Consider the following 12825-nt stretch of genomic DNA (forward strand, 5'->3'; position numbering starts at 1 on the left):
CTGGTTTTCTCCAAATGTAACGCCTGGCATTTACTCCAAACAGTTCAATTTTAGTCTCATCAGACCAGAGAATTTGGTTTCTTATGGTCTGAGAGTCTTCAGATGCCTTTTGGCAAATTCCAGACGGCGAGTGGCTTCAGTCTGGCCACTCTACCATACAGGCTTGATTGGTGGATTACTGCACAGATGGTTGTCCTTCTGTAAGGCTCTTGATTCTCCACAGAAGAACGCTGGAACAGAGTGATCATCGGGTTATTGGTCACCTCTCTGACTAAGACCCTTCTCCTCCAATCACTCAGCTTAGATGGCCAGCCAGCTCTAGGAAGAGTCCTGGTGGTTTCAAACATCTTCCACTTACGGATGATGGAGGCCACTGTGCTTATTGGAACTTTCAGAGCAGCAGAAATTTTTCTGTAACCTTCCCCCAGCCTTGTGCCTCTAGACAATCCTGTCTCGGAGGTCTACAGACGATTCCTTTGTCTTCATGCTTGGTTTTTGATTTGACATGCACTGTCAACCCTGGGACCTTATATAGACAGGTGTATGCCTTGTCAAATCATGTACAATCAACTGAATTTACCACAGGTGAAGCTGCTGAAACATCTCAAGAATGATCAGTGGAAACAGAATATACCTGAGCTCAATTTAGAGCTTGACGGCAAAGGCTGTGAATACTGATGTACATGTGATTTTTCAGGTTTTTTATTTTAAATAAATTTGCAACAATTTCAAAAAACTCTTTTTTCACATTGTCATTACGGGGTATTGTGTGTACAATTTTGAGGAAAATAAATTTAATCCATTTTGGAATAAGGCTCTAACATTGAAAATATGGGAAAAAGTGAAGCACTACTTTCCGGATACACTGTACATGATGTCATGGCTTTGCAAATGCCATTATAACGCAGGTCATAAACAGCACCCAACATAACAAAAGGGTAGTCAATTTCAACAGTACATAAGAGTTAAAGGAGTTACAGAAATCTGAAGCAAAAGTGCTGGACTATCAGCCAGAGAGAGCTGATCTCAATGATTGCAACACATGTTGGCAGGCATGCTGCTTCTGCTCCAGCCTAAAGCAGGCAAACGCGAGGCCTATTTTAGTGATTCACCCATTAAGAAAAACAGAATTAGCTCATGCAGGAGCCACAAACACACTGCTGTGCTTTCTGCTGCCTATATTTATGGCTACTTATTTCTAAAACAGAACCGCATTCAGAATGTCACTTGCTCTATAAATGAAGTAGCTGGATTCACTACTGGTTTCAATAGAGTTGATGTTATAGTAAAGCAAATAAATTGGCTACACTTTACAATAAGGTTTTATTAGTTTTTGTATTTACTAACATGAACTAAGTATGAATGATACTTGTACAGCATGTATTAATTATAGTTAACATTTACCAGTGCATTATTAAAATCCAAATTCATGCTTGTTGACATTAGTAAATGCACCGCAAGTTAACATGCAGTAACGATGAACAACTTTTATTTCACTGACTAACGTTAACTAGGGCGAGGCAGTGGCGCAGTAGGCAATGCTGTCGCCTCACAGCATGAAGGTCGCTGGTTCGAACCTCGGCTCAGTTGGCGTTTCTGTGTGGAGTTTGCATGTTCTCCCTGCCTTCACGTGGGTTTCCTCCGGGTGCTCCGGTTCCCCCCACAGTCCAAAGACATGCGGTACAGGTGAATTGGGTAGGCTAAATTGTCCGTAGTGTATGAGTGTGTGTGTGAATGTGTGTGTGGATGTTTCCCAGAAATGCGGCTGGAAGGGCATCCGCTGCGTAAAAACTTGCTGAATAAGTTGGCAGTTCATTCTGCTGTGGCGACCCCGGATTAATAAAGGGACTAAGCCAACAAGAAAATGAATGAATGAATGAATATTAACTGATATGAAATAAATACTGTAATTAATGTATTGTTCAGTGTTTGTTCTTGTTAGTAAATACATTAACTAACATGAACCAATAAACCCTTTTTGTAAAGTCTTACCAAATAATCATTAGTGCATTGTAAACAAAATATGATCAATAGGTCATGTCATGACAACATATGTTTTTATTTCCAGGGTTTCTGCAGGTTTCAAAGTTAAATTTAGGACTTTAAGACATTTTTAAGACCATTATGATTGAAATTTTAGACTTACACAAGGCTAAATGCTAAGGATTTTTTCGAATATCCCAGTTGGAAATTTTTTTTAAACAAAAATGATTATAATTTAATAATACAATAATAATACATGTGTAATGTCGGGGGATAACACACACAACTGGGTAAGATCCAATATGCAGGTTTAATCGTAGTCAGGCAAGCAAAGGTCAATACAGGTGCAAACGGGTATGTACAGGCAGTCCAGAATCGTAGTCAGTAAACAGGCTATGGGTCGTAAGGCAGGTGGCTAAACAGGAGAGCAAGGATAAACAAGGCTGGGTCGAAACACGGGAAACAAGACGCGTTGTAGTGTTATCAACAGATTAACAAGACTCAGCAAACTGAAAGGATGAATGTGTGGCTTATGTAGTGAATGCAATCAGTCTCTGATAGTCCTCAGGTGTTGCAAGTGTAATCAGTCTAGATGAGTGAGCATGGGTGTCTGGGCGAAGTGTATGTCTGAATATGTAGTCCAGGAAAAGGTGGAAGTGTAGACCATGGTTATTGTGTGGGAACCAGCAATCTATGGAGAACGATCGCTGGTTATCGTGACAACAGGTCAGGTCAGTATCCTCAGCTTTTTTTTTTTTTAAATACAAAGTTTAAAAGTTTTATTGAGATAGATTGTTGGTGATTGTATGGGTGTTAATTGCCAAATTGGGGAGCTATACATGAAAAACAGAAAATTTAGACCCGTCAAAACATGTAATACCTACAACACTAAATTTCTGTAGATTTAAGACTTTTTAAGGCCTAAAAATTTGTTTTTAATATTTAAGACCCCGCGGATACCCTGATTTTAATTAGAACTTATTAAACTAACCCAGCAGGCACAATACGTCAACATGACGTCAGATTGACATTGTACCCCAACATTGTAGGGATGTTTGTTTGGAAATAAAAATCAGGTTGACCTCAGAACCCACCATCAGGGTTGACGTCTTCGTCCAACCTAAAATCAACCAAATATCAACGTCTAATAATGTTACAGCTTGACGTTGTGTGGACGTAACCACTATGACGTCTATCAGATGTTGGATTTTGGTTGCCATACCTGATGAACAAATGACAATAGTGGACATCAATTAAGTATGATTTTGCTAGTACTATTATAGTCAAGAGAGGAATAATCACGGTTTCAAGGCTATCACGATTGCTATGCATTCATTAATTTAAAAACCCTACTAGTTTAGCAAATCACATGAAAACTCCTTATATTTTAAAGTGTATTTATTGCTGCTCAGGTACCGATTAATAAAACTTAATAATAATAACAAAAAAATTATAATAAACTAACAATAGTTTATTTCTCTTTGAACTTAAAAAGTTGAAAACAATTAGTTTGAAACATAATTGAAAAAAGTTTTTGGTTTCCATATATTGTGATTAATTGGCATTCAAAATGCATTATGGGATTTTAATCACTGCTTAATAACAATGTATTCTAAGTGTTACACGGGTTGTGACACTGACAACAGAGGTGAGGATCCACATGCAGGTTTATTATGCCTGCAATGTTTATTATACGAGTGATTTACATGATAAGTCAATGCAAACACGTGAATAGACATCCTGCGGCGTGATACACGGGAATGACGAAAATTGCGCGATAGGCGTGGTGCGAATGGCGTGGCTCGGATTGAGCGTTTTGCATGTTTGCCGCGCATTTTGTGCGAATCGCTCAAGTTTGAAAATCTAAACTTCAGCGGACATTCGCGCCACGTTAACTAATCAGGAGCTTTCTGTTGTGGGGGCGTGATTGTGACCTATCGCCTGTTGTTGGTGTCCCGGGGGGAAATCCTCCAGTCGACACCGACAAAAAGTTAATCAAACTGGGCTCGGCTCAGTCAGAAGCGTCGCTGAAAGCCTCCATCATCCAGGTTAAGTTTGTGGTGGAGTTTATGAGCTTACAGAGCTGGATGCACCTCTGAAAGAATGTAGTGGACTCAGACACAGCCCTAAACGTATCGACGCTGTTTTTAGCCGTCATAAAGCATATAAACACTGTTATTTTCTTCATAAAATCCATGTTAGCCATTTAGCAACGAAGCTAGAGTCAATGGACAGACAGAAGCCCTGCCCATCACGCAAATCCGCGTCAGTTCTGAAGTGAATTTGATGCACGAATGAAGCGGATTTGATGCGCGAATGAAGCGGGGTTTGACGCGCGAATGAAGCGAGTAACCTCAAATGTTCACGCGGCTATTTACACGTGATTAGCGCGATTTGTTTGAGCGTCTGCTGTAAACGCAGCATTAGAATCGTCAGGCAAGCAGTGGTCAATACAGGGGCAAACAGATGTATGAGGGCAATCCAGAGTCGAAGTCAAAATAACAGGCAGATGGTCAGAGGCAGGAAGCAAACAAAATTAAACAAATAAGCAAGGCAAAGGATCAAAAACACGGCAAAGGCAGACAAAGGAAAACGAGTTGTAGTGTCACTTAAACGATAACAAGACTCAGCAATGAGGGTTTCAAAGTGAGCTGCATATATGTGTGTGTAATCAGTACTTAAGCAGCATCAGCTGTGTGTATGCAATCAGTCAGGATCTGGAACCGGTTGTGTGTGAGAAGCATGACTGGTCCTTGAAGTCCATTTATCAGCAAATTTGTAGTTCATGTGAATGTGGGTGTTTACCAGCAACCTCTGGGGGTTTGATCGCTGGTGATCATGACACTAAGCAACAAGCAAATAATAAAAACGCATGATATAAAAGATTTTCAAACAACTTAAATGTGCCATGACATTGACGTCATTACATTAAGAGTCTCATTGAGAGAAAACAGATGGTAAACAGTGGCTACAAATGTATTTTGGCGTCTGTATTGCACTGTGCGGTCATCACATCACGTCTATGATGCTTTTAAATGCTATCTACATAGTCAGCTCACTATGCGTTGGAACAAAGCCACCGTTCATTGAAGTCCAGACTTCAGGTCTCCATAGACTAATTACCCTATCAAACTTCTCCAGCGCCTCAACATTAAAACACTTTCAGGACACTGGAGTCATTTGTCAGCATTTGAAGTCGGTGCCAGAGCAAACACTGGAGCTGTTGGGTAATGTAGTGTTTAAAGGGCCACGAGTGGGAGATGTTCTTATAAAGTTTCATTCGCGCAGGTCACAAACTTTCTAGACTTCAAACAAGGGAATATTCGAAGTCTCATAAGAGCAGTCGGAATAAGACTGATGGTAATGTGTTTCCATATAACTCATTCATGGCAAACTGATATGGATTAAATGTCAAATAAATGCTTGACGGGCGAAGGAGATGATTTGCATTCATCTTAGAATATTAGCTGGACTCAGAAATGAACATTTACTCACCATCTCTCTTCATTCCAAGTCAGATGCTGTCGTTTCTTGTGGAAACTTCTGGAAATTTTAAAGAGCTTTCACACAGTTTGAGCTCTGAAAAGAACAACACAAAAAACTTCATGCATATATGTGCTTCAGGATCAGAAAAGCAAGTCTTAAATTGCACTTTACTTAAAAAAAGTGCACCTATTATAACCTATTTTTCTATGACATCTATTAGACATTGGTTGCCATTCCTGACAAATAAATGACAGTATTTGATGTCAGTGTGGTTTAAGATGTTGACTCGATATTGGACACAACCTAAAATCAACAAAATATCAACATCATTTCGCATCATTGGACGTCAAAATAACGCTGTCCTTTAGACACAGGCTAGACATTAAATTTTGGTCACCTGACGTCACGAACCAAATCTAACCTTGACACCAACGCTGATTTAAATCGTGTTCTATATAAAAGCAAATGGCACGCAATAGGAGAATTATTTTGCATATTAAAAAGTTTTTGTTTGAACCAACATCTGAAATTGATATATTAGAAACGGCTTCTATTTCTTGCAGTTGAACAACAGAAAACTGAACACATGATCACCTCAGCTACACCTCATGTGTACAGTGTTAAATGCTAATAATGTGAGTTTGAATGCCATTTCACATCACATTCATTGCCATTCTACTGAAAGCAGCAGCGGATAGCTCACCTCTTCTTGAAAATAAAATAAACCATTTGAAATTGAACTTCGATGGAAATTTTAAAGAGCTTTCACTTTGTTCAAGCTCTGAAAAGAACAGCACAATAAATTTCATAAATACATGTGATTCTGAATTATAAAACCAAGTCTTATATTACTGTACACAGGTATAGGAGGGGGTAAAAAGTGGAAGAAAGTGAAAGTGGAGAGTGGACGGGGAAGGGTGGTGGCTGAGGAAGGAGGGTCGGTAAAATGATGTGCCGAATCAGATTTCATCCGGCATGTTCTGGCACAAATTAAGCCCTCGGTATACACTGTAAAAAGCAATTAGTTAACTTTACTTTTTAAAAAAAGTAAGTAAATGCACTGCTTTCAAATGGAGTAGTTGACTACACTGTAAAAAAAACTCATTTTACAGAAAATATCTCTACATTTTTTACAGTATTTTTTTGTCATTTCAAATAAAATTCAAAACTTAAATTAAAATTAAAATAACAAATAATCTCTCCAAATTAACAGTTTGACTTTCATTTTAGGTACTTAATCATTAAAGACAAATTGCAGACAATTTCGTATTTTATACAGGGAAATTACAGTATTATTTATATAGTATTTTTTTCTGTTATTTTAAATTATATTCAAAATTGCGTAAAAATTGCAAACAATATTTGTAAATTAACAGCTTGACTGTTATTTTATGTACAATAAAATTAATGACAAATTACAGCAATTTGTCTGTTACAATAAAATTGCCGTATTATGTATTATTTACACAGTTTTTTCCTGTTTTTTTTAAGTACATTTAAAATTACGTAAAATGAAAGTAATAAATTGTAATTACTTGCTCTGTAAAAAAAAATATATATATATATATATATATATATATATATATATATATATATATATATATATATATATATATATATATACAGTTGAAGTCAGAATTATTAGCCCCCCCTAAATTATTAGACCGCTTGTTTATTTTTTCCCCAATTTCTGATTAATCGAGAGAAGATTTTTTCAGCACATTTCTAAACATAATAGTTTTAGTAACTCATCTCTAATAACTGATTTATTTTATCTTTACCATGATGACAGTAAATAATATTTTACTAGATATTTTTCAAGACACTTCTATACAGCTTAAAGTGACATTTAAAGGCTTAACTAGGTTAATTAAGTTAACTAGGCAGGTTAGGGGAATTAGGCAAGCTATTGTATAACAGTGGTTCATTCTTTAGATTATTGAGAAAAAATATAGCTTAAAGGGGCTAATAATTTTGTCCCTAAAATGGTTAAAAAAAAATCAAAACTGCTTTTGTTCTAGCCGAAATAAAACAAATAAGACTTTCTCCAGAAGAAAAAAATATTATCAGACATACTGTGAAAATGTGCTTGCTCTGTTAAACATCATTTGGAAAATATATAAAAAAAAGAAAAAACAATCAAAGGGGGCTAATAATTCTGACTTCAACTGTATATATATATATATATATATATATATATATATATATATATATATATATATATATATATATATATATATATATATATATATATATATATATATTTTTTTTTTTTTTTTTTTTTTTTTTTTTTACAGTGTACTTAAAAGGTGCCATTTACTGCATTGGTTTAAAAGGTTACAAATGAAAATCATACTCAATTAAAAGTACCATTACTTGCCTAAAAATGTAGTGCAAGTAGAGTAAAAGTATCTGTTGTAAATATTACTCAAAGTATGAGTAAAAAGTAGAATTTTTAGAAAGTAGATTTTTTTGAACCCTCACATTCCAGATTTTCAAATAGTTGTACTTCAGCTACAAACTGTATTATTTTAAAGTATACATCAATTGATAGCTTATTTATACAGAATTCCATGGAAATATGATGACACATACATCTCAATAAGATTAACAAAGAAAAACAAAAATAAGACACTGGTTTTGTGGTCTAGGGTCAAACATTTGGATAAATCTGACCACATTTTAAGTCACTATTTTAAATGTAAATTTGTTAAACAATAAATCGCATACAACATCGAAATGTTATTATTATGTGCATACTGTGTATATTGTTATGCATATGATGAAAATTGTTTGTTTATATTAATATAAATATGTACATATAATTATTTACAAATATAAATGTATATGTAAACATATTTCTTTTGTATATTTTTGTATTTGTGTGTGTATGTGTGTGTGTATGTGTGTGTGTATGTATGTATGTATGTATGTATGTATGTATGTATGTATATGTATGTATTTATATGTATGTGTATATATATATATATATATATATATATATATATATATATATATATATATATATATATATATATATATATATATAAATGTAAATACAAACTTTTATCTTGGATACAATTAATCACAATTAAAGCTTTTGACAGCACTAAATTGAATATGTGAATATTTAAAGACACCAGTCAAAAGATTTGTCAGTGAAATATTAGTAGAGAAATATTTAATGGATAACTTTTTATTTTTTGACTAATCAAAAGTGTATGTCTGTATCACTGAATCCCAATGCTGTTAGACAGAAGGGCCTAACAACAGCAGTGAACTTTACAATTGCTTTTATGATGAATTTGTGTAATATGACATTTTATTATCTACCGAGCAGTCTGTGCCACACTTTTTCATTTTAAAACTTTAGTGGCATCTGTAAAGTAAATAATGTGAACAATATGAGCACACATCTGCTGGGTCCAGAACAGGAAGTTTACAGTCTGACTAGAACAATAAACTAAATCTGTTGAGTCTCAAAGACTTATAACAAGCAAACCAAAAACAACAACTGTCATACAGTACAACACTTGATTTTCTGAAAAGTGATAAAGTCTCAATTTTGTGCTACAGGGATGCTCAGTGTTGGAAAAAGTTTCTTTATTATAAAGGCTTTTTAATATTTTTCCACATCTTTTAAATGCCTTGGACTGATTGTTGCTGTTTATTCTGATGAATCCCTTGCCCAAAGAGCACCGACACGTTATTTAAGCTACTCCTGAGCAATTTTTATTTTTATTTTGGATTAATGCAATACAATGTTGCATTACTTTTGTAAAAAAAAACGAAATGTGGTACATAGTTACTTTTAAAGGAAAGTTATCCGTTAGATTACTTTTTTTTTTTTACCTTGGCTGGGATTGCTTGTTAAAAATGCTTGCAATAATAATAATATTTAATATTATTATTATTATTATTAATAAATAATTATTTATTTATTTAATTTATTTAATTTATATGTTTATATTTGATTAATTTATTTTTTGTGTAAAAAAGGTATTTTATGCAAAAAGTGAAATTATATTAAATCCAAGGCTGACAGTCCTAACTAACAGACTAACTAACTAACTAACTAACTAACTAACTAACTAACTAACTAACTAACTAACTAACTAACTAACTAACTAACTAACTAACTAACTAACTAACTAATTAACGAACTAAATAAATCATTAAATAAAATGTATTATAATATAAAATAATATTAATATTAATGATTAAAAAACAAAAAATAAAAATAAAATAAAATCAAATAATATAAATGAAAATAAAATTAAATCAAATTAAATAAACAAAATTCCTTTTGCTGGGTTGCGACTGGATGGGCATCCGCTGCGTAAAACCTATGCTGGAATAATTGGCAGTTCATTCCACTGTTGCAACCCCTGATAAATAGAGAGACTTAGCCAAAGGTAAATAAATGAATAATAATAATAAAAAATAACATAAAATTAAATTAAATTAAAACTCTCTTTAGCAATGAACATCCTGAGTTTGAAAATTCAAAGTTTCTACTCATTTTAAAGATACTAAGGGACACCGAGGGCCCGATCATACACCCAGCGCAATAAGGCGCAAGATGTGTTTCTATGACGTGTTGGTCTATTTTCAGACCATAAATTTCTCGTTTTCCGCCTTGTTGTTTAAATAGCAAATCCATTTGCGCCACTTTGTGGACTCATGGGTGTTTCGGTCTAGATAAGAGGTGTGTTAAGGCGCATTGCTAGCACGTTGCTACTTTGAGGAACTAAAATAGGCCGCAGAATATACCAGCAGAGAGGAGGTCTAAACTCCAGGATGTACAGCAATACGGAAATATCTTTACAAATGAAAAAGAATTAAAGGATTAAAATATTTCAAAAGAATTTTACATATAAAACCCACCCCCTTCATGCCTTCTTCATCTCGGGGGGCTTTTTCAGTTTATTCATGACAATTTGCTTTTGTATAATATTATCGTTAGTAGAAGTATTATTTATTATTTTAATAAAAACAAGCCTAGATTTGTCCACTTGTCAGGTTTTAGACCATATGGGGCACAGCATGTGTATTAGGATATAACTGAATTTAGAAATAGTTTTGAAACAAAACTTAGCGCTTAATAAATTAAATTAATTATGTAGGCTAATGGATGTCTTCAGTGGAGAGTACAACACGTTTCCTGATCCACAAAAGAGAGTGAAAGTAATGAATGAAGAGGCTCATCTCTCATTCTCACGCTGTAGATGTAGTGTATCTCACTAGTGAAATGTTCAGTTTTCATTCATTCATTTTCTTGTCGGCTTAGTCCCTTTATTAATCCGGAGTCGCCACAGCGGAATGAACCGCCAACTTATCCAGCAAGTTTTTATGCAGCGGATGCCCTTCCAGCCGCAACCCATCTCTGGGAAACATCCACACACACATTCACACACACACTCATACACTATGGACAATTTAGCCTACCCAATTCACCTGTACCGCATGTTTTTGGACTGTGGGGGAAACCGGAGCACCCGGAGGAAACCCACGCGAGGGCAGGGAGAACATGCAAGCTCCACACAGAAACGGCAACTGAGCCAAGGTTCGAACCAGCGACCCAGCCACCTTCTTGCTGTGAGGCAACAGCACTACCTACTGCGCCACTGCCTCGCCCATGTTCAGTTTTTCCACTTACAAAATCCGCCATGTAAATAGCAAATGAGCTACAGCGCGATGCAACTGACTCTTAAAGGGAATGGGAGATGAGACTCTGATTGGTTTTGTTCTCAAAACACACCCATAACTCATTAGGAGAATAAGCTCAACCCTGTTTGGATCATGCGCCTCGGTGCACAGCAGATTTTTTCATCCTAAAAATAGCAAAGACACACTCTCAATGCTTTTGCGCCCTGCGCTTTGTACTTCTCGCCTAGATCAATAAAAAAGACCCCTGAATCAGTTTTTATACAAGTGAGATGTGCAAGAGATCTTACAACAAAATCACATGACCCTTTTTAATGCGTATACTGGAATTTGTTCAGTAAAAGTGTTTTCATCATAGTTTATGCGCATCTTTTCTTATCAAATAAAAAGTTTATCGTACTCAGTGATGCACGTACATATTTATGTGCATTTTTTAACATTTATCTGCATCTTGTCGTTTACATCCATCTTTTTAATGCGCATCTTAGAAGGTGAGAAACACTGTCCGCTTCGTCTTTAAAAAAGGGGAGGAGACCAACTCTGAGTTTAGAGAATAAAACCTGCTCCTGACCAGGTTCAGTTCACAGAGTAAGTTTCCACTGTAACTGACTCTGAGTTAAAGTTACCTCTCTTTCAGAAACAGGCTTGACTTACCCTGCTTTCTCCAGTTTGACAAACCTGCCATTTTAAAATGGGAAAACCCAGAGTTTCTCTCATTTCAGGGTTAACAAACTCTGAGGCCCTGTTTACACTAATACATTTTAGTTTGAAATCGCATAAGTTTTGCTACGGTTACGCCATCTGTCCACACTACACCAGAGATTGGAAACGCTGAAGAGGCCGTTTTTATTCTAAAACGCTGCTGCTCCGTCTCAGTGTGGATGGGGGAAAACGGAGACATCTGAAAACGGAGGCAGGGCTGCCGACATTCGCCTCTCTGATTGGGGCTTTTCCTCAATATTAAGAAGCCTACACACAGTTAAAGTTCTGCATCCTCTCTTTGTAAGTTCAGACTTCGCAAGTTTGATAAGGAAAACAGACTCCTGAGGACATGTCAGTAAATCTTCAAAGGGAACAGTGTACTTTTCAACCTTATTCACATCATCTTGACTACATTGTTTCACTTTCTTATAAATAAAATGAAAACATGAAGGAACTGCCTATTTTCATTTTGATATTAACATCTTAACAGACATCAGAAATGTTGAGGCGTTGTGCTGCATATATGAGCGTCATCTTCACTGCATGCGTATTCACAACAAAACGGAGCCTATAACAACTGTCTCCTTTCAATTTCATTGAAATTACGAAACAACTCTTTTGCTAAATATTAGCTTTAATAATCAATAATGGCCATTATAAAAGTATAAAGTACAATAAGTTTAGACATTATAGAAAATAAAAGCAAGCAATTACTCAATATACAGAATTTACATGGTTAGATTAATTATTAATTTATCTTTGCGCTCAGCCAAAACACGTTACTCGAGAACAAGTAGTAGATTCAAAAGACCAAAGTCGGGAATATGTTGTTAGATATTAATTAAATATCATGTTCAACAAATATAGTGAGATTAGATCCAGCGGGAGATCCTTGATGAACACTCTCATCTGGGTAGATAGGCTGCAGCGCATGCCAGAGAGTGTGTGTGTGATCACGTGATGTGCGTTTTCAGCATTTTGTTGTAG

At 35.3% G+C, this 12825-nt stretch overlaps 1 protein-coding gene and 1 long non-coding RNA gene across 12 annotated transcripts in view; one reads left to right on the plus strand and one right to left on the minus strand.

The window, feature by feature from the left end:
- LOC141375309 (uncharacterized) overlaps positions 1-12825 on the minus strand; it is a 91727-nt gene that overhangs the window by 42817 nt on the left and 36085 nt on the right. For all 7 annotated transcript variants that reach the window (XR_015495300.1, XR_015495306.1, XR_015495303.1 and 4 more), the window contains one exon: positions 5479-5562. This is a non-coding gene — a long non-coding RNA (uncharacterized LOC141375309). The remainder of the gene's footprint in view (positions 1-5478; positions 5563-12825) is intronic.
- il16 (interleukin 16) overlaps positions 1-12825 on the plus strand; it is a 115518-nt gene that overhangs the window by 8422 nt on the left and 94271 nt on the right. The gene's annotated exons all lie outside the window — the stretch shown is intronic.

This window comes from Danio rerio, chromosome 7 (genome assembly GCF_052040795.2).
Source record: "Danio rerio strain M-AB ecotype USA chromosome 7, GRCz13ab, whole genome shotgun sequence".
NCBI lineage: Eukaryota > Metazoa > Chordata > Actinopteri > Cypriniformes > Danionidae > Danio > Danio rerio.